The sequence below is a fragment of the Eschrichtius robustus genome, chromosome 7, assembly GCF_028021215.1.
Source record: "Eschrichtius robustus isolate mEscRob2 chromosome 7, mEscRob2.pri, whole genome shotgun sequence".
Classification (NCBI taxonomy): Eukaryota; Metazoa; Chordata; class Mammalia; order Artiodactyla; family Eschrichtiidae; genus Eschrichtius; species Eschrichtius robustus.
This window is the reverse complement of record NC_090830.1, coordinates 138498692-138523888: the sequence shown is the minus strand read 5'-3', so window position 1 is coordinate 138523888 and position 25197 is coordinate 138498692. Positions and strand designations below refer to the sequence as shown.

The following is a 25197-nucleotide window of genomic DNA, read 5'->3' as shown; positions in this document are numbered from 1 at the left end:
AATTAATGAAAGGTTTTTTGAAAATAATAATACTGACCAATCTCTGCGAAGACTGATCAGGAGAAAAAGAGAGACAGAGAGAAGACCACTGCTCACCTATTGGAATGGCTAAAACAAGGAGCCTGCCCACACCAAGTGCTAGCGAGGGTGAGGGAGACCGGGACCTCTCAGACGTGCTGGCGGGAATGCAAATGGTTCAACCCCTTTGGAAAACACTTTGGTAGTTTCTTAAAAAGTTAAACACACACCTACAATATCATCCAGCCTGGGTGTCTGCCCAAGGGGAGTGGAAGCATGTGTCTGTACAGAGATTTGCACAGGAATGCTCCTAGTAGCTTCCTTTGTAATAGAAAAACGTGGAAGCAACCCAAAATCCAGGCGCCCAACTAGGGTACATCCATACAATGGAATACTGCTCAGCAAAAATAATAATAATAATAAAATATTGATACATGCAACAATAGATCTCAAAACAATTATGCGGAGCAGAAAAGGTTAGATCTAAACAGAAACATACTATATGACTGCATTTAAATGCAATTCTAGAAAATATAAACTGGTCTATAATGACAGAAGCAGATCAGTGGTTGCCTGGCGACATGGTGCGTTGTCAGGGGGAATAGGGAGGAAGGGATGCAAAGACGAAAGAAAACTTCAGCTGTGATGGTCAGGTTCACCATCTTGACTGTGGAGACGGCTTGGCAGGCGTATACATGTCAAAACTTATCCTATTTAACCATTAAAAAAAGAAGTTTCAAAGCCATACATAATAGGCTAATTGGTGGTTTTGGTATTACTGATGAGACAGGTTAACTGGTATGGTTCTTTTGGAAAGCAATATGATGATATGAAATTTTAAATCTTAAAAGTGCTGCTAACTTTTAACCTAGGAATTTCATATCTCGGATTCTATCCCAAAGAGGTCATTCTAAATACAGAGAAAACTTTATGCTCAGAAATGTTCAACGCTATGTTATTTATAATAGTGAAAACAACCTCAATACTTATGAATTAAGTTGCTGCACAAGGAAATATTATGCTTAATAAGAATTGTTCTAAAAGGGAAAATGAGTATCTCATGTAAGGGGAAGAGACAGAAGACAAAACTGTAATTGATAGGATGATCATAACAATGTAAAAAAAACAGAAAAAAGGAAAAGGAAGATATTCCAAAATTTTAATAATTTGTCTTGTGGGTAATAATTTACCTTGGAAGAATGTGATTATTTTCTATCTTTTTTCTTTTCTAGATATTTTTAAAGTTCCCATAATGAGAATGTATTTGTTTTATGAAATTAAAACAAAACAAAACAAAACTGTTTCATAGGGACTTATCCATTGGTGGCACAGTGGATATGACTCCAAGTTCCCCATGCAGGGGGCCTGGGCTCGATCCTGGTCGGGGTACTAGATCCCACATGCATGCCACAACTAAGGAGCCCACGTGCTGCAACTAAGGAGCAGGAGAGCCATAACTAAGGAGCCTGCCTGCTGCAACTAAGACCCGGTACAACCAAATAAATAAATAAATATTAAAAAACAAAACCACAAAGCCTATTTCATAAAGAAAACACAGCTGACGGCCTTTTGGAGCTCAGAAGCCATCACTGTCCCACCAGGGCCCTGAGCGGGTGGCTCGGGCTTGTAACGGGGCAGATGCTGGGTGGCCTGGGGGTTCCCCGGATGGGGAGGAAACCACTCCTCCCTCGTCAGTGGAAGGTGTGGACCTGGTGCCTGTGTTTCTGAGCCTTGCCTGTCACCGAAGAAGCCGCCTCCTCTGTCTTCTCCAGGTTTTCTCCAGCAAATATTACAACTGCCCCAACCTGGTGCCATGACACCACCACGACGAGGATGCCCACGTGGGGCTCTGGGGCTCTTCTTAAATTAAACTAACATCCCTGAAAATGTGAAAGGGTAGGTGCTAAGGCCAGTTTCAGAGCTGGGTTCCCCCTCCTTTGGACGAACAGGAAAATAACAATAAATGAATGAAGGAATGAAAGTCAATGGAAGGTCTTCCAGGCTAGGCAGCTCTGCTTCACAGAGCAGAGGCGATGCACGGGAATCAATGGTCGAAAGAGTCTGAAAAGCAGTAGGGCCGTAAGACGCACTTTCAGAGGACCACAGCCCTGTTTAGACCGGCGATGCTGGGTGGATACGCCCACGGGGGGCGGGGGAACACACTGCCATGGCACCACATCAGTGGGCCGTCGGCGGCTTGCCAGGTCCCTCTCTGGGGCGCTGGGCAGGCTGTGGACTCTCCAGTTGGGTCAGACTCCAACTGCCTGAGACTGTCCCCCCACCCCCGTGTCCCGTGGGGCCTGATCCCACAGAGGCCCACGTGGAGAAGCGGCAGCAACGGGCTTGGTGAACCACCCAGAGTCCCTGCCTCTCTGTCTGGTAAATGCCGCCAGAAGGTCCTTCTGGCCTTGGGTTTTGCCTTTTCTGTCCTGAGATCAGAGCACAGTACAAGCCAATTCTGCTTTTTAATAAAACTCTGAAATGCATGCATCAGCTACAATACCAGGGGGCCTGCCCTCAGATGAACCTCAGACTAAACGTGCAAAACTGTGGCAACGCCCCTCTGTGCTTTAGGAATAGTCCAACTCTTCCTGAACGGAGTCCATCTCCAGAAGACAAACGACCTACAGAAAGGTCTGTCTGGGGGGACCTCGGCATGAATGTGACGGGTTCCAACGCCCATCCTGTTCCGACCCACCCCCATCATCCAGAGGGAGTGCCGGAGCTCAGGTGACATCCAGCAGCATGACGCAGACACATGCCCCTCCAGACCACCAGCCTCCTTCCTGGCCTTGTGCCCCTGCCCCAATGCCCACTGCCCACCACCGGCAGACGCACACACAGAGTTCTCCCAGGCAGGAAGGCCCGGGTGGTTCTTCAAAGCCAAAGTCATACTGGGTCAACCAACCACCAGGGAGGCAGAGTTCTAGGAAAGGCAGCGGCTCAGAGAGACTGTATGTCAGCTCACGGGGCACGGAAAACGCCACTCGGGATGGGATAACGCTCACCTAGCAGGGGAGCTGCTGACGGGTGCGGCTCCAACCTCAAAATCACCAGCCCACACTGCATGAAGGTTACCTGAATCCACAAGGTCTCTCGGCCTTGAACCTTCCGGACCTCCCTGTCGAGTCCCAGCCTCCATCCTGAGTGGGACAGAATCCCCAGTGCAGAACGCCTTCCCTCCGCCAGGATTGGGCTTCGCTTTGAGGCCAGGCTGCCCTCGACCCCATCCTCTGCGTCTCTGATGTGGTTTCCCACGACTCCCCCCGTCCACCACCTGTCAGCTGTGCCGCTTGGAAAGCGACGACCACGGGTCTGTTCTGAGGTGGCCTCCTGAAGTGTCTAAGGGGTGGCAAGCGCCAGCCCAGCGCCCGAGGGCCTCGCGAGCACCCGACAGGGCAGTCCTATGGAGGGTGGGAGCAGGGCGGGCAGCACGTGGGCCTGGGGCTCTGAAGCACAGCTGGCCACGGGGTGCGGGACCCACAGCCAGTGCTTCTGAGGCGGAAAATGCACCTGCTCGAAGGAGGAAGACTGGGGATGACAGCCTCAAAAAGAGGTACTGTCGCTGTGGCCGAGTCCTGGACTTTCCCAGTCCCTGTACTGAAGAGGGCTGTTTCGGGGTCCGAGTGCAAACTTAACATAGCCACCCACTTCACATCTGGTTTGACTGTCTGGAAACTAAGGAGCAGGGAAAACCAAAAAGATGTGGCATCTGCTCTGAATGGGATCCCCAGTTCACAGGAGCCCACGGTCCAGGTCAGCCTCCAAGAACGCCAGCAGGGTGCCCACGCTTCTCTCGCGGCAGTGAGCTCCACGATCTGGGGGCTGACGAGGAACTCTTCCTTCTTCCCCAGCTCCCTGGCTACGGGACTGCCACCCGGTTGGCCCCATATTGTCAGGTAGGATCTCAAGGTGGTGGGTCTTCCCAGGGTCGTCTGCCGGGTAACAGGACCGAGTCAGGTGCATGTGGTGCTTGGATTTAATAGGGGAGCCCTCAAAGCATCCCAGAACCAAGGAAAGAAGGCTTAGATACAGATGCGCATGGCCCTCGGCCTTAGGAATGAATGCACCATCCTCTACAAGATATGCATTTATCTACTTTCTGAAATCCCCAGAGCAGCTCAGATGAAGGCTGGCCTTCTGCTGGCAATGCTGTAGAGATAAACCGAAGTCACGCCACGGCCAGCTTTCCTTTTCTGTTGTGCTGCTCTCCTCGGGAACTAGGGTAGAATTTACAACTGATCTGCTCAAAGGCTTAGATCTGCTGAGAATATCCTCAAATCTACAACTTGGATCCAGGTTTTGAACAAATAGCAGAATCAAAGGCAACAGTATTTACAGCTGTAGCCCACTTACACAGCTTCACAGTGAGCCTCATTCACAACTCAGTACATATCAAAACAGTTTATGTTTGACCAAATTACCTGTGATGTTCTTTCCACCAAACCCTGCCAGCCCCAATCAACCTCTGACTTTCTCTGAACTGGAGAGACTGAGGCACAATGTAATAACACCCGCTTCTTTCAAGGAAAAATGTTGGAAATCAGGTAATAAGCTGTAACACCTGAGTTCCTGGCATGAGAAGCAATGTCAACGGACAGATTGTGTTTCTTGATTAAGTTTTAAAGAGAAGACAGCATCCCTCCAAAGGGCAGGGGGGAGCCATGAACACACCTGTTATTAAAAAAGAAAACAGGGCCCAGGAGCCCCCTTCACCCCACCCCAGCCAGGATGAGGGAGCCGGCGGGGCCTCCCGGCTGTGCCCGGGGTGCTCACCACACCCAGCAGGAAGGGCGGGCACAGCCAGCATCCCTCCACCCCACAGCTGCCGTGAGGACAGGCTCCAGCTCTGAGCGCGGATCAAATAAACCCCGTGTTTAAGAAGAGAAGCCTAGTGCCCGGAGGGAGCAGGCCCAGCCCTCCCCCAGAAGCACTCGGGAGCACAAACGTACAAAAGGCAGATCGAACACTTTCTTCCGTGATGCCCTCTGCACAGGTAAGATAACGTATCCCCTCCCCCGCCCCCGTGAACTTTCCGGCTACATCCGTGTGCACGCTAAATGCAGAAGCCAATTCAAATGGGATAAACCCCTGCAAAAAAGACCTCAGCCCCAGCTGAACACAGCAGAGCCCCTGCAGCGTCCAAAAGCGAAGCACTTACACCCGGAGCTCCTCAGTCCCTGCGCCTCTCCTCCGCGTTCATCTGACCCTGGGAAGAGCTCTCAGCTGTCTGTGCTCAGCCCGGCTTGTGCAATCAGCTCGGAGGGTTCTGTGACTCAGCAAAGCGCTCAGCTCCTCTTTTCAGATGGAATTTACCACATGGTGACTACATCCAGGGGGAGGGACTAGCTCCCGGCCGTTTCTAAGCAGGACCGCTAAGCCCTCCGGAGCTGGACATGCTACACGCACATAGGGCGAGCTCCATTCAGAGGCTGCGGGGATGGCGCGGGCGGGCCGGGGGGAAGTGATGCCATGTAGATGGGACTCTGAAAGCGGCTTTTCTCTGTGCTCACACAGGAGGGGAACCTGGACTCGGCTGGTCTGGCCACATCCTCCAGGAAAAGGCAAGTGAAGGACGGACAGGTGATGCTGACGGCTCCTGCCACCGTGCTCCCCTCCGTGTCCGGCACTGCGGGACAGCACTCCGGTCCCTTTCCCTTAGAGAATCCCCTCTGGATTCCATGTAGCCATAAAGTCAGCAATATGAACTTCCACTTCAAGGGTATTTTTGTTTTAATGGTGAGGTGATAGAAGCCATCAGTATCCATTAAACTCTGAAGAATGAAAACAGAAATGAATCCAATACGGCCAGCACAAGCGTGATGGATGGGCACACGAGCTCGCCCTCCGTCATTCCAGCCATATTCCGTAATGACCCTGCTCGGGAGAAGCAAAGTGCAACCTCGCCGGTGCTCTCGAAAAGGCAGGTTCTCCGTGGCTTCCAGGCTGCAGGGCACTCAGAGCCCAGCTGCTCTGACTGGTCAAGGAGACAGGACTGGGGTGCGGGGGCCTTGCACACACTGCCCTGCAGGACAGACGCTGCGGCCGCACGGGAGTGCAGGGAGGGCACACGAGATCGGGACATTTGCCCACGATCACCCCACTGGCAGGGGCTGGAGCCAGGATCCAAACTGGGGATGGGGAGAGGGGCGTGGCTCTGGAGACCAAGATCCAAACCCTGCGAGGGGCACGCCTGGGCCCTGACGCAAGAGCGCCCCCACCCTGTGTGATCTGCTCACGCCCTGCGCCTGGCCCCATCTCAGGGCGGCTCCATGCAGGTGAGAGGGAGACAGCAGGTGGTGACCCTTTGAAAGTGCGTGTGCTTTAACCCGGAAACGTGACTTCTAAGAATGTATCCTGAGGAAGTGATATCGTAATGGCGTTTGTACAGGTTTTATTTAGCAGATACTTTTATAGCACTTAGCCTGTGCCAGGCACTGCTCTGAGCACCTTAAATAAAACTCAATGAAGGATAATTATGACAACGTTGCCCATAACACACCAGTGAACAACTGGAAGCCTCCTAAATGTCCAACAGGTAATTTACATAAACAAGGGACGCACGTGTACCCCAACACAACGGCACTCTTTAACGTGGCATGAGTGTATGTACTGACACGGAGACATGTAAACAACATATTGTTAAGGTTTTTAAAAGCCAGCTGTAAAATGTGTATGGTTTGACTTCATTTCTATTTTTAAAAGTAAGCGTGTGAATTAAAGACAGACACATAGACCAATGGACTAGAATAGAGAGCCCAGAAATAGAATAGAGAGCTCGCATACGCGGTCAAATCATTTTTGACAAGGGTGCCAAGACCATTCATTAGAGAAAGGATAGTCTTTTCAACAAAGAGTGCTGGGAAAACTGGGTATCCACTTGCAAAAGGATGAAGTTGGACCTTACTTCGCACTATATACAAAAATTAACTCAAAACGGATCAAGGACCTAAATCTAAGACCTAAAACAATAAAACTTTTAGAAGAAAATATAGGACAAAAGCTTCACGACATTGGACTTTAACATGATTTCTTGGATATGACACCAAAGGCACAGGTAACAAAAGAAAAAAATAGACAAATAGAACTTCATGAAAATTTAAAAAATTTTGTGCATCAAAAGACACTATCCACAGAGTAGAAAGGCAACTCACAGAATGGGAGAACATATTTGCAAATCATATATCTGATAAGGGATTAGTATCTAGAATATAGAGAGAACTCCTAAAACTCAACAACAAAAACACAACTAGATTAAAAAATGGGCAAAGGACTTGCATAGACATTTCTTCAAAGAAGACAGACAAAAAGCCAATAAGCACGTGAAAAGATGCTCAACATCACTAATCATCAGGGAAATGCACATCAAAACTGCAATCAGATATCACCCTCACGTCCATTAGGATGCCTACTAAAAAACATAAAGCAGAAAACAACAAGTGTTGGTGAGGATGTGGAGAAACTAGAACCCTTGGGCCCTCATGGCAGGAATGTAAAATGGTGCAGTCTTTTTGTTTGTGGACATAGTACAGTCCTCTACTTACTTAGGACTTTTTAAAGTGTCTTTCAAAGAAGTTGTATCATTTTCTCCAAAAGGTTTTGCACAACTTTTGACATACTTATCCCTTCGGCGCTCCTGTCATGACAGGCATTTGTGTGTGTTATTGCCACTGTCCTCACTTAACCAGCAGGAAGAGGGCTGATAGGAACACTACTGATTCTTTTATATTGACCTTGTGCCAGCAACATGCTGAAATTTCATTTGTTCCAACAGTTGTTCACTTCTACATTCTCTTGAGAAGGGCAGTTTCGTCTCTTCCTTTCCAATCTTCATACTTTCACATTGTTTCTCCCATGTTCTTGTGCTGCGTAAGACTTCCATACACTGTTAAGGAGAAGTAATGATATTTGCATCTTTCTCTTGTGTTCTTTCTTGAAGAGAAATGCTTGGTCCCCCATTACGTACCACATTCGCTGCAGGATTTTGGTAGGTTCCTTTTATCAGGTTAAAGAATGTATCTGTATTCCAAATTTGCTAAGTGCACAGTTTTTTTAAAAATTGTGAATGGGTATTGCAATTTATCAAACGCTTTTCCTGCATCTGTTCGAATAATCGCACTGTTTTCTCCCTGTCCTTCCGGAGCTGGCCTGTGTCTGCTTCCGTCCCACCCCACCCCAGGATCACCTGCCTGGACCCTTCTTTCCATTCCTCCTGACTGGGAGTTGGGATCACATCATTTCAAGCCTCAAACGAGGGAGAGGCACAGACCTGGCTCTTCAAACTCTCCCTAAAATGCTTCCCCAGCCGGAGGGAGCAGAGCGAGACAAGGTCCCCGGTCCCCTCTTGGTGCCGGTGGGTACGGCAGTCCACGCTCAGGCGGGGTCTGAGCACTGCGCGAGGGCCGAGTCCCAGTTCCTCCAGCAAAGTCTTGCCTCTTCTTTCCTCTCCCACGTGGGCATGAAGGTGCGGTCCCCTGGCCCTGGGACAGCAGCCCCCATCCCACCAGTAGCCACAGCCCCTGGCTCCCAGCTCGACGGGGGGAGCGGGAGGGGGCAGGGGGCAGCTTTCCCTTCTGACTCCCAGATCCATTCTCCCTCCCTCCTTTCTTTCTCTCCCTCTCCCTCCCTCCCACCCTCCCCTGTAAAATGAGCCGGGGAGAATTCCGGTTACTTCCATCCTGCGTTCTAGGGCATGTGGGAAGGAGAGAGTCTCTATCTTTGTTGGCTGTCTCGCCAGCAACTCCATTTACTTCTTAAGCAGCAGCTCTACCCTGACACAAAAAGCTTTAAAAAAATGTCCACTTCCCAATACCCTCTGGTTCTGCAGGTAAATTCAGCTTTCTCCTGGAATCTGAGCCCCGTGGGTGAGCCCGGCAGGAAGAGCGGATGGACGGGCAGCCCCGGCCGGGCCCCTGCTCCGAGCCGCAGCTCCGACTGCCCACCTGCCTCTGCCCTGCGGCAAACTTGCGGCCGCCACGCCCGTCCTGAGGCCCCTCTTGCAGCTTCCTGGAGACCGGGCAGCTCCGGTGCCATCCTTGAGGTCAGACCCCCCGAGGGGCTGCCCTCCAGGCCCGGGGAGGGGACAGCGCAGAGCCACTGGGAGGGACAGACGCGGACGCCAGAGGCCCTGGCTTCCTCCCCAGGACAGCTTGATCACCCGCGTGTGGCTGTAGTTACCACGTACAACACAGGCTTTCCTTCAAAGTACTTGAACATTGGTGTTTTCAAGGTCCCTCCTGACTTGGACAAGTGATCATTCACACCTTCATCCTCAGTAAACCTCCCTCCAGGAAGGAGGAAGACTTGGCCAATCTCAGCTCACATCAGAGGCGAGACACACCCTCCGCGGGCCCAGGGTGAGCCAGCGGACGCTTCACCCAGGCCACCGCCCGACCCGCTCCTGGGATACCGACCTCTCTGCTTGCCGGGCCCGGCAGCACCAGACGCCTCCGGAGGAAAGCTGGCTGGGAAAGAAGGGCTCTGCCCCCTCCTGCGGGGAAGTCCAGCAAAACCAAAGAATGTTCTAGCACGGGCACCGCAGCTGAACCACAACACGAGACAGAAGCTGGGTCGTCTGGAGCTGGACCGGCGGCTCATCGGTGGAATTCAGGGCCGAAGTTCGGTTTCCAAGCGCTCCTCCCATCGGGACCAAACGTGTCTTTCCAGCAGCCTGTGTGTCCCCGCCCCACTGCTTCGCGTGGCTGGTTTTATGAGCCTCTCCACACACGCATCCACATAAAAGCCCGTGTGACACGTGGAACACGTGAGGAGGATGGCAGGGAGCACCTCTGCGGCTTCACCTGGTGGATCCAGCGTCTCTGAGCACGTGTGGGGCGCCCCCCTCCCCGGGGCTGACCTGAGCCTCCCCGCCCCCCGCCCTCACGAGGCCACGCACGCCGCGCACCTGGGGCCCCGGCACACCTGTGCCCTCTCTGTAGGTAACACAACCCCGGGCGTTAACTAGTTCCAGAGCCCCTGTCAGGCACAACATCAGACATTAACTCCTCGGCCCCCAGTTTGCATTTCCACCCACAGATGCTAAGCAGATCCTTCACCAGGTGGAAGCAGCCTTGCACCTGAAATCATTCCCAATCTGCAGCCCAGGCCCTGACCACGCCCACCTGCCTGCTGCTCTCACGAGAGTCCGAATCCCATCGTCCGCGGACGATGACGCACACTCACCATCACGCAGCCCCAAGGCACCTGCGTTGGGCCCTCAATCAATAACCGTGGGAAGGGTGGAGGCGGGGCTTACACGCAGGCGCTAGGATGGAGCTGGCAGAGCCCCTCCCTGGCCCAGAGCGGCCCGCAGCGCGGTCCTCCTGCTGGGGTGTCACTCGACCCCCTCCCTGTGCTGCAGGCCCCCCACCAACCCGTGCGCTGCAAACACAGCACCACTGTGCTCGGCGCTAATGGGCGCGTTTGTCCGAAGCCACAGGAAAGAATGGGCGCGTTCACGCCGGGTCAGTGAGGTGGGCGGTTGTCCCAGGCTGGAACTGCACAGAACGCCCCTTTCATGGGGGTTAAAAACACAGGACACAGCTGCCCTTGTTCCCGCCACGGGTGCCCAGCCCCAGGGCCCACAGCCGGCCGCGTGAGGAAGAGGGAGAGATGGCCTCGTGTGAGGCCACAGACAGGCCAGGAGGGACACACGCAACGGCTGGGAGGGTGACTGCCAGCTCACCGTGCCAGCGGGGGTGCGAGCGCTGTGCTTTGTCCCCTCTGTCCAGAGACAAGCCAGCGAGGCAGCGACCGGGCGCCGCGGGCGTCCTGCCGCACGTCCCTCTGTCCATCCTCCTGCAGCTCAGCTCTGTGGGGTCCACCCAGAAGTGTGCACAGCAGTGACCAGCTGCCAACAGCCCCCATGTGGTGCCTCCCGCACACCCCTTCCCTGGCTGTCCTTCCCGGCCCCGTTCCTGTTCCCTGGGGTCCCTTCCTAAAATACACGCCCCACACACGGGCCTTGTCCCGGGGCTGCCTTGGGGAGGGAGGACTCTGGGAGGGTCTCATCTCAGAGAGCTGGTGCCAGCCGTGGCCGTGGAGGGCAGCCTCAGGGGGATTCTGGCACCCAGGGTGGGATTCTGAAGCTCAGGGTGGGATTCTGGAGCCCAGGGTGGGATTCTGGAGCCTCAAGGGGGATTCTGGGGCCCGGGGTGGGATTCTGGAGCCCAGGGTGGGATTCTGGAGCTCGGGGTGGGATTCTGGAGCCCGGGGTGGGATTCTGGAGGCCGAGGTGGGATTCTGGAGCTCGGGGTGGGATTCTGGAGCCTCAGGGGGGATTCTGGAGCTCGGGGTGGGATTCTGGAGCTCGGGGTGGGATTCTGGAGCCTCAGGGGGGATTCCGGAGCCCGGGGTGGGTTTCCGGAGCCCAGGGCGGGATTCTGGAGCTCGGGGTGGGATTCTGGAGCCTATGGCGGGATTCTGGCACCGAGGGTGGGATTCTGATGCCCAGGATGGATTTCTGGAGCCCAGGGTGGGATTCTAGAAGTGGACTGTTCAACTTCAAGCGGGGTAAGTGCCCCACTGCTGGTGGGCATGGGCCCTCGGATGCAGCAGCCTCATTGGTGGTGGATGGCGACAAGGGGCAGGTGGGAGGTGGGAGCAGCAGGGTCCCTGCGGGGACTGTGCAGTTAGCCAGCTCGGTGGCCTTGCACACAGGAAGTGACGGGGACAAGTAGATAAAGAAGATGTGGTTTATATATACACATGTGACGGAATACTGCTTAGCCACAAGAAGATGGGTACGACTGAAACAACTGGGAGCTGGTGCTCAGAAGCCAGAAACCATGGGGGAGAAATTCGCCTCGTCACCGGTCACCAGCTCTAAGACACGTCCCAGACCCCCAGCCCACGTGATGAGGGGGTATCGCCACCAGGATCAGGAATAAATGTCCCCCAGTCCCTCCCCAGGGGCCTGCAGCTGTCGACCGCAGTGACCCCCTGGGGGAGGCTGCGGATATGGGGTCTGAGGGGACGCTGACACCAAAGGACCCTGAACGCCATCCTGGGTCCCCAGTGCAGAGCCGCGAGGGGCACCCTCAGCAGCCACAAAGCCTCTGTGTCAGGTTCCTGGATGGAGGAGTAAGCCCGCCATTTGGGAAGGGCAAACAGAAGCCTGGGACGCTCCCCAGCCCCGCCGGAATGGTCACCCAGAGGAGGAGTCAGCGTCAGAGATGGGCCCATTGTCCCACGTGACTCGCCTTGACGGCCCCTCGGTCACACTGAGGGTCGTGAGCACCTCAGACGTGGCCAGGCGGGGTCTGCAGTGAGCTGGATGCAGTCTGCTCGCTGCCAGTCGGCCAGGCCCGGGAGCTGGCACCTGGCTGCTGACCCGGCCCGAGCCTTCTTCCTAAACCCCACCGCGTGGGGGGCTCCATGCCGTTTGCTCCTGCAGGAGGGGCAGCAGCGGTCCTTCGGGGCCTCGCCCAAGGCGGGGCTGCCCTCCTGCTCTCCCCATGGTGGAGACTTTGGGACCTCCTCTCCTGACGGCCCTCAGACCAGCTCACGTCCACTGTCTTGCCGGCAGCATGCTGGTGGACCCGGCACATGCCGCGAAGGCCCCAGCATCCTACACGCGTGCGGGGGGCAGGGGGGTGGGATCCCCACCGCTACTCCGGTGCCGGCGAACGGCTGTTTCACTGCACGTCCCTGAATCCCGTTTGCACTTAAAGGCGTCACCTTCTTGCTACACAACGTGATATCCCAAATCCGACAGAACCTGCTGCAGAAGGGGGGCACCCATGTACCTTAACCCGACATCAAGAGACCCTGAGAAGACCGTCAATAGATCAAAACTTAGTGCCGAGAAAATACAGGACTGACTAATGCGTGAAAAACCCTCTCCACAGATGCCAAAGAACTCCGCAGAAAACTGTACCGACCAGCCCAATGCTGACTCGCGTTTATGCAGCTGAGCGACCTGGTCACACACCCTCGGAGAGGCTGGGGCCCTCGGGCATGGAAGGGCCTCTGTCCCGTCCTGCCAGGGGCCACGGCAGCCACCCAGAGTCTCATTCGTCTTATCAGCCCCCCTGCCCACCCCCCGGGCTCGGAAAACCTTCTGTCTGCAGGCTGCCCTGCTGAAGCCTGAGAGCTTCATGCAAAGTCGGGTGGAAAGCTGGAGGAAGTGTCCCGGAAGGAGGCGTGGAAATAGGTCATTGGACAGTGACCGCCCCCGTGGACCCCCCTCCAGCAGCCCGCCTCCCTCCACACGCTGCCAGGCTCAACCAGAGTCTCTCCTCCCAGACGGGAGCCTCCAGCCCGCACCACCTGCTCTGTGAAGCCCCCGTGCCCTCGGGGGTCTGCCCCCCTTCCAGCCCCTGACCGCACGCAGGCTGGGGACCCCGGCTCCAGGGGATGAGGCCCAGGTCGGACATACGCTGCACGGAGGGATTCTCCCCAACTCAGAGAGCTTTCAGCTACAGGAGCTGCCGTGCGGCCAAGCCTGGAGAGTCAGCCCGTTTCAGGGCAGCAACCTGGAGCATCTGCTCTCGCGTCGCGAGCGGCGGGGACCAGCCTGGGGGTCTGTGAACGGGCTCTGGCCCAGCTGGGCACCGACCACGAGCTCGGTCCTCCAAGAGCCGCACGTGGCAGAGGAAGCAGGGCAAGTCCGGAACGGCTCCTGGGGAAGAACCATCAGCAGAATTTAATTTTTTACTTTATCTGCTGCTTTTTTTTCTTTGCTTTGCTTTTTGGCCATGCTGCGTGGCCTGTAGGATCTTAGTTCCCCAACCAGGGATCGAACCCGTGACCCCTGCAGTGGAAGCGTGGAGTCCTAACCACTGGATGGCCAGGAAAGTCCCTTTTTCGGCTGCTTTTCAAAGAAGTGTCCCTTTGTTCTTTCAAGGTTTTTTCATACGAGCTCCTCTCCCTTATCACAGGGAAGGACGGGTGCGGGCAGCACACGGTCTGGCTGGTCTTCGCACATGCGCGTGGGCAGAGCCCGGCCATGTGCTGGGAGTCGCGTGAACCCAGTTGGTGGCACCAGTTTAGGAAGACCCCATCCCTCCCGCTTCTCCCCAGGAACCAGAGTCACTGGGACGGGCCCCCTTCCGGGTTGCGAGTCTGCTCTCTGAGGGCTCTCGTGAGGATGGCAGGGGTACAGACACTTAAGTTCTAGAGGGTTCTCTACACGAGGAGCAGGGGAGGGGCTGCCCATGGCTGCGATTGAATGAACTAAGTGTGGACCCAGCGAGCAGCAGGACGTCGCCCCCGTCACCCCCGAGAGCCCGGCCAGCGGCACCCGCTCTTCAGAGCACACACCTGGGCTCCAGAGGTGAGAAGAGAGGCCCGGAGCCACCCTGGCCACCAGGAACGAGGCTGGACCGGACTCAGATGCTTGCGCTCGAGCCAGGCTTTGAAAAGACAGGCGCTGACTGCCCACAAACAAGCAGGCGACACTGACCGAGGACCATCAGCCAGGGCGCCGCCGACCTAGTGCTGCAGCTGACGGTGCCCGGCGGAAAACTCAGGTTGAATTATGAGCATGTGCTATGGAGGGTTAGGGAGAGAGGCAGGTGCAATCCCACCAGGGGATGTTTGAACAAGACAAGGGGGCGGGGTCTGAGGGCCGGGACCCCAAGGGGAGAAGGCCAGTTGCTGGGTCCCTCAGTGCCCCAGTGTCGGGCGGCACGAGGGACCACGTGGGCTTCAGACCCTGGTGGGAGAGAACAAGGGAGCAGCTCGCTCCCCTCCTGCAGACCGGGGTCCCAAGTTCAGACGGTATTAAAAAAAAAAAAAAAAAAAAGTGAAGCCAGAGCAGGCATTAATTAAAACCAAGGTGGGCAGTTCACACGGCTCGGACCTGCCGGCGGCGCCCCAGCTTGCTGACTGCAGGTGCACTGACCCTTCCTTCCATCTGCTTCCAAACTTGACTTCATCATGGCCTATGGGCTTCTTGGCAAAGCCTGCTTTGCTTTAATTCCCTCCCAAATGTTGCCAAAAAGAAAAGATGTTGGATTTTAATTGATTCATGCCATTTCGCAAGCCAACTGCTCTGAGTGGTGCTTCTCAAGACGAGTCACCCCCATGCGCTGTGGCCTGTGGGAACAGCTGTGTGACCTCTGCATGACACCCTGGGGACGTGCTCACCAGTGCACCACTCCCGCGGAAGAAAGAACCTGCGTCAACCTCCCAGTTAAGAGTCCAATCTTCACAACTGCCGCTCTGGCTGCAGGAGAAACAGAACGAACTAAATAGACACCAGCAGTCCCAAGAAATCTGCCCCAGCGAGCCTCAAAGCAGCCAACGCCCTGCAACACACCCCGAGGGTCCGCCTGCCTTCCTCCGGGGAACGTGGGGTGCAGGACCCTCGGAGGACCTGGCCCGGGAGCGGAGAGTGAGAGGGCGCGGCCTGCTTCCCGCGGTGCCGTCTAGGGTGCTGCCCTTTCTCAACTCTCTCCCCGACTGCAGCTCCCTGACCACGCCTAGTGATGAGCTGATCCCACCTGAGCGGATGCGGCAGCCAGCCCTGCCTCTACCTGACTCACAGCCGGCTTTGGGCGTCAGCTCTGCAGCGCTTCTCCACTCATCGGGCTGCCCGCTGGTGGCTCTGTCTGGACTCATCCACGCCCCGCCGGCCCAGTCAGCTCGACAACTCATCCGCCCTGTGTCCACCAGCGCCCTAACCGCTGGCGGGGCCTCCCGCGCTGGCCTGAGCCCCTGGGATGAGAGGCACCAGAAACATTAACCCAGAAGCTATTCCCTGAGCCCGTCCACAGAGGAAGCTCCTTGGTGACTTGCCCCGCATGCCCCCACTTCTAAGATTCTTGGTGGACAGCGTGACCAGGAGAGAGAGAGGTGTCCAGCCTTTCCCAGGCATGCCCCTCACATGAACTGAACCCTCCCCAGAAACCCTGCTAGTTTCTCCAAGCTGTGGTTGGCACTGGCGCTGGCACTGGATGAGAAGTTGTTTTAGGGTGTGGACACCTCGTTCCACATCCTCTTTCAAGTTCACAGGGTAAGGTCCCCCGGTCCACCTGTGGTCATTCCAACTGTGGCCTTGAAACCATGACAATGTGGCCTCGAGGTTGCAGCCCCACTTTAAGGCAGCTTCTTGCTCTCACTGCCCCACCCTGGATGGAAAGCAACATCTCCAAACCATCTGCAGTACTCCATGGGAGCAAAGAAGAGTTTCAGAACTCTTTTGCAGGTAATGGTGGGCTGGTTAGGTCAGAACTCACTCACTCACCTCCCACCTAAAGGCAAGAAAGATGCTGAGACGCCAAAGTCCTGGGACCGCCTGGACGGAGAGATAGCACATTATGGAAAAACCAAGGCAGCCTTTGCCGAAAGCCAACACCTCCTGTGGACAAGACGGGAGCGCGTACTTGCTCCAGTGGGGAGTTCCACCAGTTACCCGCCTGGGGCTAAGCTAGGACCAAAGGGCTAACCCTTGGGGGCTATTCAGCTGTGCTCACCCCCACCGCATCTGCCACCCCATTCCACAGGACTGCAGAGAGAGCTGCCGTGAAGGGAGCAGCGCAGGAAGCCCCGCCCTGAGAAGCGCACACGGCAGTCGGTCCTCGCACAGCGGAGACCAGAGGGGAACAAGGGCCTCCGGGCAGAGAAGCGGCCTGGAGTGGCTCCCAGCCAGCTGCCCCAGCTGCCCGGCAGGAGTGAGTGTGACCCTCTCCTAGAGAAGCATATTCACCCGAGGTCTCAGGGAAACCCACAGACAGTTGTTCAAGGACAGCTAATGACACCAGGGAAGGCAGGGGACACGGCAACTGAGCAAGAACCGAGTTTAAAAAATAGAAGGAGGCCCACACAAACTTCAGCACAGAATTAACAACTACCGATTACAAAACAGCAAGCCTTGCTATGTTTTAAATAGGCTTTACTTTTGGGGGCAGCTTTGGGTTCACAGCACATCTGAGCAGAGTCCCCAGAGACCCCTCCTCCCCCCTCCCCACGGTCTGGTTCTATTTTTTTTTAAAGAAATAAGTTTGAAGCTTGAAAACAACTTCGAGGAGTAGAAAACAACAAGACATAATATCTCAAACCTGAATAAAACAGAGAGCACTTTAAAAAAACAAATATAATAACTGGAGTTAAGACACAATGGACATTGTGGTAGCATAAGACTGAACTAGTGACTGGAAGATGACATCGAAAAAACGACCCAGAAGTGAGCACAGAAAAGGCAGCACACACAAAAGAGAGGTGAGAGAGGCAGAGAGAGAGGATGAGAAGGTCGCTTAGAAGGAAAAATGAGGGCAAAAACTTGGATGCAAAATTTGCAGTTGTGACTGAGAATTCTCTGAAATTGATGAAAGACAACCATCCAAAGATTCAAAGTAAGTCAAAATCTAGACACATCATAATGAAACTTGAGGAAAAAAGAAACAAAGACAAAGAGAAAATAATAAAATCTGCCAGAGGAATAAAAGCTTATGTTCAAAGGGAGGGCAGTTAGACTAACGACTAACTTCTCATCAGAACAACAGAAGCCATAAAACAATGGAATAAAGGATTAAATGCACTTTAAAAAATACCTGCCGAAGAGGAATTCAATCCCTAGTAAAAATATATTTCACCCTCATTCTTGAAAGAAAGAAATTTTCAGACCAAAAAAAAAAAAAAAAGAAAAAAGGAACTGAGAGAGTGGATGCCAGGACTGAACAAAGGAAACTAAAGGATTTGCCTCAGGCAGAGGAGAATGGTTCTAAAGGGACCTCTGAGAGGCCGGAAGAACACGGAAAGGCAGCAAAGTGCTAAATATATGAGGAACTATAAAAAATAAATGCATAAAGAACTAACAATGATTTCTAGTGGTGTTACAAAGTAAACAAGTTAGAAACAAAATGCCAAACAACAAAACATAAAAGTTAGGAGAGGGAGAAACTGATGTAGAGTATCCCAAGTCCTTGTATTACCTGGGAGGAGGGTTTTGGTTCACTGCAGCCTTGAAAAGTTAATTTTGCCTGCTGTTTTTTAGTGACGGTCATGAAGATGATAGAAAATAGAATATACGGTGTTTAAATAGAAGAGAGGAGAAAAATCTCAGTCAATGCAAACGAAGGCAAGAAAGAAGAAAAGGGTGCAACAAATAGGAAGCAGAAAGTAAAAGAGATTTCAACCCAAATACACCAATGGAGCCATTAAGTGGAAATTAAGAAATACACTTCTGAGCTGGAGGCAAAACGGCTGTCATCATTTTTGAACCTCCCCAGATTTCCTCTCAATACTAAATGGAGCCACCAGAAAAGTAAAACAAAACACAAATTAAAAACACCTTCCACAAAAAGATGACAAAGCACTGCCTCTCTTCCGATCACTTCTACTCGCCAGCTTAGAACAACCGTCTTGCTTCACTGGGGTTGCGTGGTCAGAAAGGTGGGCAAAGCTTAGCGGGAGGCTCGTTCCTGCCCCAGGTGGTGTCTGGAGTGGCTGCACCCAAGCTGGGCTCCTGCTCTCACTCCCTGGGTGCTGGGGGTTCTGCTTCGGGTGGGGGCTGGGAGCTCAGGACCCCTCAGCCTCTTACCTACGGGGGCTGTGCCGTCACAGTGGGCACCCCCAAAGCGAGCCTGCCAGGAGGTCTCTGCAGAGGCTAACTGCTTCCTGACACCCAGCCCAGGGCCTCACAGCGTGACCACTAAACCCCACAAAGGAGCCCAGACTCCAGAGGAGGGGCTTTGCAGCCAGCTTCACTCTGCCAGCCACAACTTCCAAACCACCACCACCAACCCCCTAAGAAACCGTGCAGGAGCTGGTGAGCGTGGGAAAAGGGATGTGTGATGGTTCTGAGAACCGGGAACTCAGAAACCACTAGCAAGTGTGCACCTCAAAACAGAGTGGTTCCCCCTGAGACAGAGGCTTGGTGGGATAAACGCTTACGTGGTTTTGCACGGGAAAAACAATAACAACAAAAGAAAACCCTACCATAAGCAAAGTTCAATGAGAGATGACAAAATAGAGAAAATATATGTAACTTATATCATAGGTCAAAGGCTAATATATGACTAACTTCCGAAAATTGAGAAGAAAAAAGCCAAACAACCCCAGAGAAGAAAGAAAAAAATGGGCAAGACTTATGAATAAACAGTTCACACAAAACAAAATGCAAAAAGCCTTTAAATACATGAAAAGATGCTCAACTTCACTCCTGGTAAGAGAAATGCAAATAAAAATACACTGAATTTACCGTTTCTCCCCTACCTGGCAAACCCCCAAAAGTTTGACAACACTGTCTGTTGGCAAGGCTGTGAGAACCAGGCTCTCATGCGTTGCTGGTAGAATGCCATACGATAGTGTAACTCCTGGGGAGGGGATTTTGGCAATATACAGCAAAGTACACAGTCATTTTCCTTTTGGCCTAGAAATCCCACTTCTAAGAACCTAGTCAGAGATATACTTGAAAATATATAAAAACCATGCGTGCACAAGGATATTCAACTGGAAACAATCCAAATGTTCGTGGACAGAGAGCTCGTTGACTAGGTTAAGATCCAGCCCCTCAGGGAATACTAGGCAGCTGAGGACAAGAATGAGGGCGGTCTCTGCACAGCAATGCTGAGACCTGGTACTAAGTGAACACAACGAATACTACAACAGGCTCATAGTAGGTTACCCTTCCCCTAAGACGGGACAGGGGAAGTGGAAATACACGTGCATTTGCCTATATTACTGTTAAGTAGAAACATAAATCAAAAACTACTTTAAAAATATTACCAACAGAGGAGAGAGAAGAGGGTTAAAAAGACAATGATGAAGCTGGTCTGCTTTCAAAGTACTTTGGTTTATAGCTCTATATATGTGTTAGCATAGAACTATAACAAAATTAAATCAACATGAAGGAAAAGCAAAGCCATTCCTAAAAAGTGAAAGTAAAGTGAAACAAATGAACTTAGTGAATGAAAGACAAAAAGAAATGCAAAGAAAGCAAACTTTTTTTTTCCTAACCACACTCTTTTAACACACTGATATTATTTTGAAACTAATAGAATAAAGCAAAGAAGTAGTCTTATGAATGTCACTAGGAGCCAAGAATCTCAGCCTAAGAGAAAGAAGATGGAAATATAAAGAAATAATTATCTATAGTCTTAAATTTGAATTAAAATTTTCAGTATAAAATCATCACGCATTTTCTCTTAAAATTGTTTCTAGTGTTGTCCTCTGAAAATACACAAAGTCGAGACCAATGCAGAAGCCATGAGTTCCGCTAGCACCCAGCCGTGTGGGTCTTCAGATAACATTTCCCCAAAAAGACCTGGAGCTCCCGGGGCAAGTGGCGATTCCAGCCTCTGCAGGACATGGGCCAGGTGAGCCTCTCAGACCAGAACACGAGGAGACTGTCCAACACTACTGGGGTCCTGTCAGAAGGGCACAGGGAGAATATGCAGGAGAAGACGGTTGGGACGTGGAGGAGGGAAAGTTTCTCTGACGAGACACACACAAAAAGAAATAACCACACACATACACACACACACACACACACACACACACACACACATAAAACCTGATCAATTAGACTTTCTCAAAATGTAAAACTTCTGCTCATCCAAAGGTCCACTTTAGTAAATGAATAAGTGAGACACAGATGGGGAGAAAATAGTCACAAGACCTATTTGACAAAGAACTGGCATCTAGGATATATAAAGAACACCTACAACTCAATCATAATAGGACAAACAACCCAATAAAAATAGGCAAAAGATTTGAACACGCGCCTCACAAAAGGAAACGTACAAACGCCCAACAAAGACGTGCTCAATGTATTAGTACCGAGGGAAACGGAAGTGAAAACCACAAAGAGATGCGACCACACACTCCCCAGTGAGACTAGAGTTAAAAAGATCAAACGCCAAATGTTGGCAAGCACTTGGAGCAACTGGAATTTTCATATCAAATGGTGCAGCCATTGGGGGGAAGTTCTGACAGTTTCTTATAAAACAAGACACACACCTACTCTGTGACCTAGCAGCTTCACCCCAGGAATTTCCATAAGAAATGAAGACAAACACCCACAAAAGACTTGGACAAGAATGTTCCTCAGGAAGATAACGTAGGCTGTACAAGAATCAAGTCCCCCAAAAATCTCCTCGCTAAATTCCACAAAAGAATTTCACAACATCAAAGATTCTTTGCCAAACTACACCCTTGGCATTACTTGAAGACAGAGTAGCAGAACCTCCAAGTAACCGTGAGTAAAAGGAGAAAAATCAACAAATCCCGGGACCACCATCCTTCACGCCCCCATCCAGCCCCACCCAGACCCCACCCAGCGCCAAGAGGACAGACGGGGCTGGCGTGGATTAGTGGATGGCACTGGAAAGATGAAAGCCACTTTCAACACGAGAACCCCTTCCTGACTACAGGAAGGGAGCTCACAGAACTACAAGGCCCAGACCCCATCAGAGGGCACGGCATTGCTAAGAGGGCAGATCTTACATGTTCTCACCACAGAAAACAAATGGTAACTATAACAGGATGGGGATAGTAGCTAATACTATGGTGGGAATCATGTTCAATTTATAAATGCATCAAATCAACAGGCTGTACATCATACATGGACACAATTCTATGTGCTGATTAATCTTGATAAAGAAGGTGGAGGTCAGGGTGGGCTGGGGAGGGCAGGCATACGATGTAAAGACAGATAAAGGGCCAAGTGAGCTATTCAAAGTTAACAGGTTCAAGTTAAGAGGCCAGAGTGATGTGAAAGGACAGCATGATTTGAAAGGTCAGCTTTCCAAACACAGAGCTTCTGAGGAGAAAAAGGGAAAAAAGGAAGAGAGAAACTCCTATTAGTAACCAGGTAAAGAAAGAGAAAAGAAGAAAAAAGAAATGCAGTCTTCAAGACAAAGACCCCCATCACCACAGCACACACACAACTCACTAAAACATCTGGACGTCCCCAGGATGACATAAAAGGGGGCCATTAAGCTAGGACTCTTGTAAAACACCCCCAAATCATAAATACAAACAAAAGAAAAGAAAGTCCACAGGAGACAATTGGAGAAAATCAGGAAACAAAATTTCACACAAAAGAATTGATACAATTTCCCCCAGTTTAAAAGCAACCTGAAGCAGAAGAAAACTAAACCCATACAGAATTAAGCATCTTCAAACAGCCATCTGAGGGTGTGTAAAACCACCCTGAATTAGAAATTTGAACACTAAAGAGAACCAAAAATGGGGAAAAGTGAAAAGACAGTTGATCAAATTCAAAGAAGAAGGAGAAGGAGAAGAAGAAGAAGGAGAAGGAGAAGGAGAAGGAGAAAGAGAAGGAGATGGAGAAGGAGAAGGAGAAGGAGAAAGCCAAAATCATCTCATAAATGAGAAATAGGGTATAAGGTGCCCAAGGAAGAATAAACTTAAATGAAAATCTAATAAGGAGCATCGAAGATTGAAGACCAGGCCAGGAGAGACCAAGAGAAAGGAGTGACATAAAGAAACAGTAAAGAGTCAGAGAGAAAGAAGGGAAGATAAGCAGAGGAGGGATAGTATTCATATCTTCAGGATCTCTAAAGAAGAAAAACAAAGCAATGGCACAAACAAAGCTAATATTTAAAGCTATAATCCATGGAAACTTTCCATATACAGAAAAAGACCTGAATCTGCACATCTCAAAAGGCCCACTGGGTACCTAGAAAAACAAACCCAGGCCAATCAACTCTGAAACATTCCTAGTAAAACTATAAGATTCCAAAGATAAAGATAAAATCCTCAAGGCCTCCAAGCAAAAAGAACAGAGTCAAAAGAATGAGACTAGCATCAGATGTTTAAAACCAACACAGAAGCAAGGAAACGATGGAAAACATTAACAAACAAACAAACAAACAAAAAGTCAGTGAAAGAAACCACAAACCAAGGATTTTTGGAACCAGCCAAGCCTGGAACATCTTGTAGTTCCAGAAAGTAAGACAATGAGAAAAAAAATATTTTAACTTAAGAGAAAGAAAAGATGGGCTTGTTGAGAGAGTCCAGCAGCAGCCTCAGGTTATCCCTGAAGCCAGCGCTGGAACCATCTGCTGGACAAAATATAGTTACCACTGGATTCTAACCCATGGAGCAAAGCCATCAATCATGTGTCCCTACAGATAGGAACAAATAATCAAGTAAATGGATGAGGAGAGGACACGGCTTTCCCTTCCAGGAGAATTCCAACCAGCAATGAGAAAGGAAAGGACACGGGAGGCCTGACAGCAAACACCACAGTAATAACTCAGATGCAAGATGTGCGAAACACCGGCACCGGTGAGTGAGGATTCAAGGAAAGGAAAGATGGCCACTTCACATGGAGAAAGCATCGAGGCAACCCTACATCACTGTCAATGAGCCCTGTGGACACGGCGACTTCCTGACGCAGTTCGTGAAGACAGGCACATGGGTGCTGGTGGTGGGGAGGGTGGGGGGGTGCAGAGGGGGTGGGGGGGTCTGGCCAAAAATGCATCACCTCATTCCCAGCATGAGAAAAGAGCAGATAAACTCAAATTGAGGGGCATTTTACAAAACAACTCATCAGTACATAGTTTCTAAAAGTATCAATGTCATAAAAGACAAGGAAAGACTAAGGAAGGGTCACCTACTGGAAGAGACCAAGGAAGCAGAACAGCTGGGATCCTGGTGGGACAGAAAAAGGGCATCAGTGGGGAACTGGTGAGAGGAAGGCCGGTCATCCGGTGAATAGTGTAGAGGTGCTAATTAATGTCCTGGTTCTGACCATGATCTACAGGAAGATGTCACAGAAGACGTTAACGCCAGGGGAACCTACAGAACTTGGTGCTATTTTTGCAACTTTTCTGTAAGTCTAAAATTAGTCGCTTGTAAAACTTTAAAAAAGTGTTTGGGGACTTCCCCGGTGGTCCAGTGGTTAAGACTCCACGCTTCCAATGCAGGGGGAGCAGGTTTGATCCCTGGTTGGGGAACTAAGATCCTACATGCCACATGGCACGGCCAAAATAAATAAATAAAAATTTAAAAAATCTGTAACACATACATCACGGAAGGCTCCTCAGAGAAGGGGTGAACTCCTCAATGTGGATGCATCTCAGAATCCCTACATGGCAGAGGGAGACAGAGACAGAGACGGAGACAGAGCAAGCTCTCTGATGTCTCTTGTAAGGGCACTAATGCCATCCTGGGGGCCCCACCCTCATGACCTCATCCAACCCTAATTACCTCTAAAGACCCCACCTCCAAGTGCCATCACATTGGGGGTCAAGGCTTCACAAATGAATTTGGGGGACATAATTCAGTCCACAGCAGCACCTATCCATGTGCAGGAGTTACCTATGCAGGTGTTAATTAGGGGTAGTATTGATTGTCTTGATTGCACTTCTCTACAATTTTAGAATTTCCTTTATAATCGGGGAAAAGAAAAACAGGCAAAAGTCAGAGGTAAAGGGGCCCATGTGCTTACCTAGTGTACTGGTGAAGACTTGGGAGGGTGAGTCCCTCACACACGGTGAGACTCGCACAGAGGGTCCCAGCCCTTTGGAGTGGTGGCAGAGGCACCCCAGAGATCTGCCAGAGCTGAGCTGACCCAGTGCTCATCTGAGTCACAGGCTAGAGGTAGAGTCACAGAAGAGGCCAGCAAGGAAGGGCCCCCCGTCTGCAGGATCTTTGCTGGATGCTGCTGCAGGGGACCTAGCCAGCCTGACAGCCCAGCGCCAGGGAGGGAGCGGGGGTCCCAAAGCTGCTTACCTGGAGTGCACAGATGTGACGCTGACTTAAGAGGTCTATTCCAGGGGCAAATCGGCTGGGAGGCTTGACCCTTTCACTGAGGTCGGCTGCAGGCAGGTCACCCTCAGCAGGAGATCCTGGCTGGGTGCGAAGGACAAGGCCTCACAACTTTGCACTGGACTATGGCACAGCACGGTCGCCGGGGGTACGGCTCACAGCCCACCGACCCCTGATAGGAAGGGTCTAGGCATTGGGCCCTGCCCGGGAGCAGGGTGAGTGTGGAGGCAAGGCAGCTCTGCTGGGAGATGGGACTGTCAGACCCCAGGGTCGGGCAGGGCAGAGCTGAGGACGCAGGCCTGGTGTGGGATCCAGGCCCCAGTGGAGGGCCCTTAAGTCCCCTGACTATGCCTAAGAGACACGGGTCATAACGCTCGTCTGTGACTTGGGACAAGGACCTTCCCCTCCCCAGGTCTCAGGCTCCTCACTTCCGGGTGATTCACTGTGAGACCATCACTTCCTCCCTTTCAGGCTCCTGGAGGATGTGCTCCGAGC

General features: G+C 51.8%; 1 protein-coding gene across 21 annotated transcripts in view; it reads right to left on the bottom strand.

Annotated features, from left to right (window-relative positions):
* The window catches only part of JAKMIP3 (Janus kinase and microtubule interacting protein 3), a 104206-nt gene that overhangs the window by 77050 nt on the left and 1959 nt on the right, over window positions 1-25197 (bottom strand). For 17 of the 21 annotated variants that reach the window (XM_068548776.1, XM_068548774.1, XM_068548773.1 and 14 more), the window contains exon 2: window positions 24667-24786. The exons of 2 other annotated variants lie outside the window; for them this stretch is intronic. The gene's annotated coding sequence lies outside the window, so the exon portion shown is untranslated. Of the gene's footprint in view, window positions 1-5179; window positions 5244-24666; window positions 24787-25197 lie in introns of those variants that run through there. 2 more of the 21 variants (XM_068548775.1, XM_068548777.1) reach the window with 2 other exon arrangements.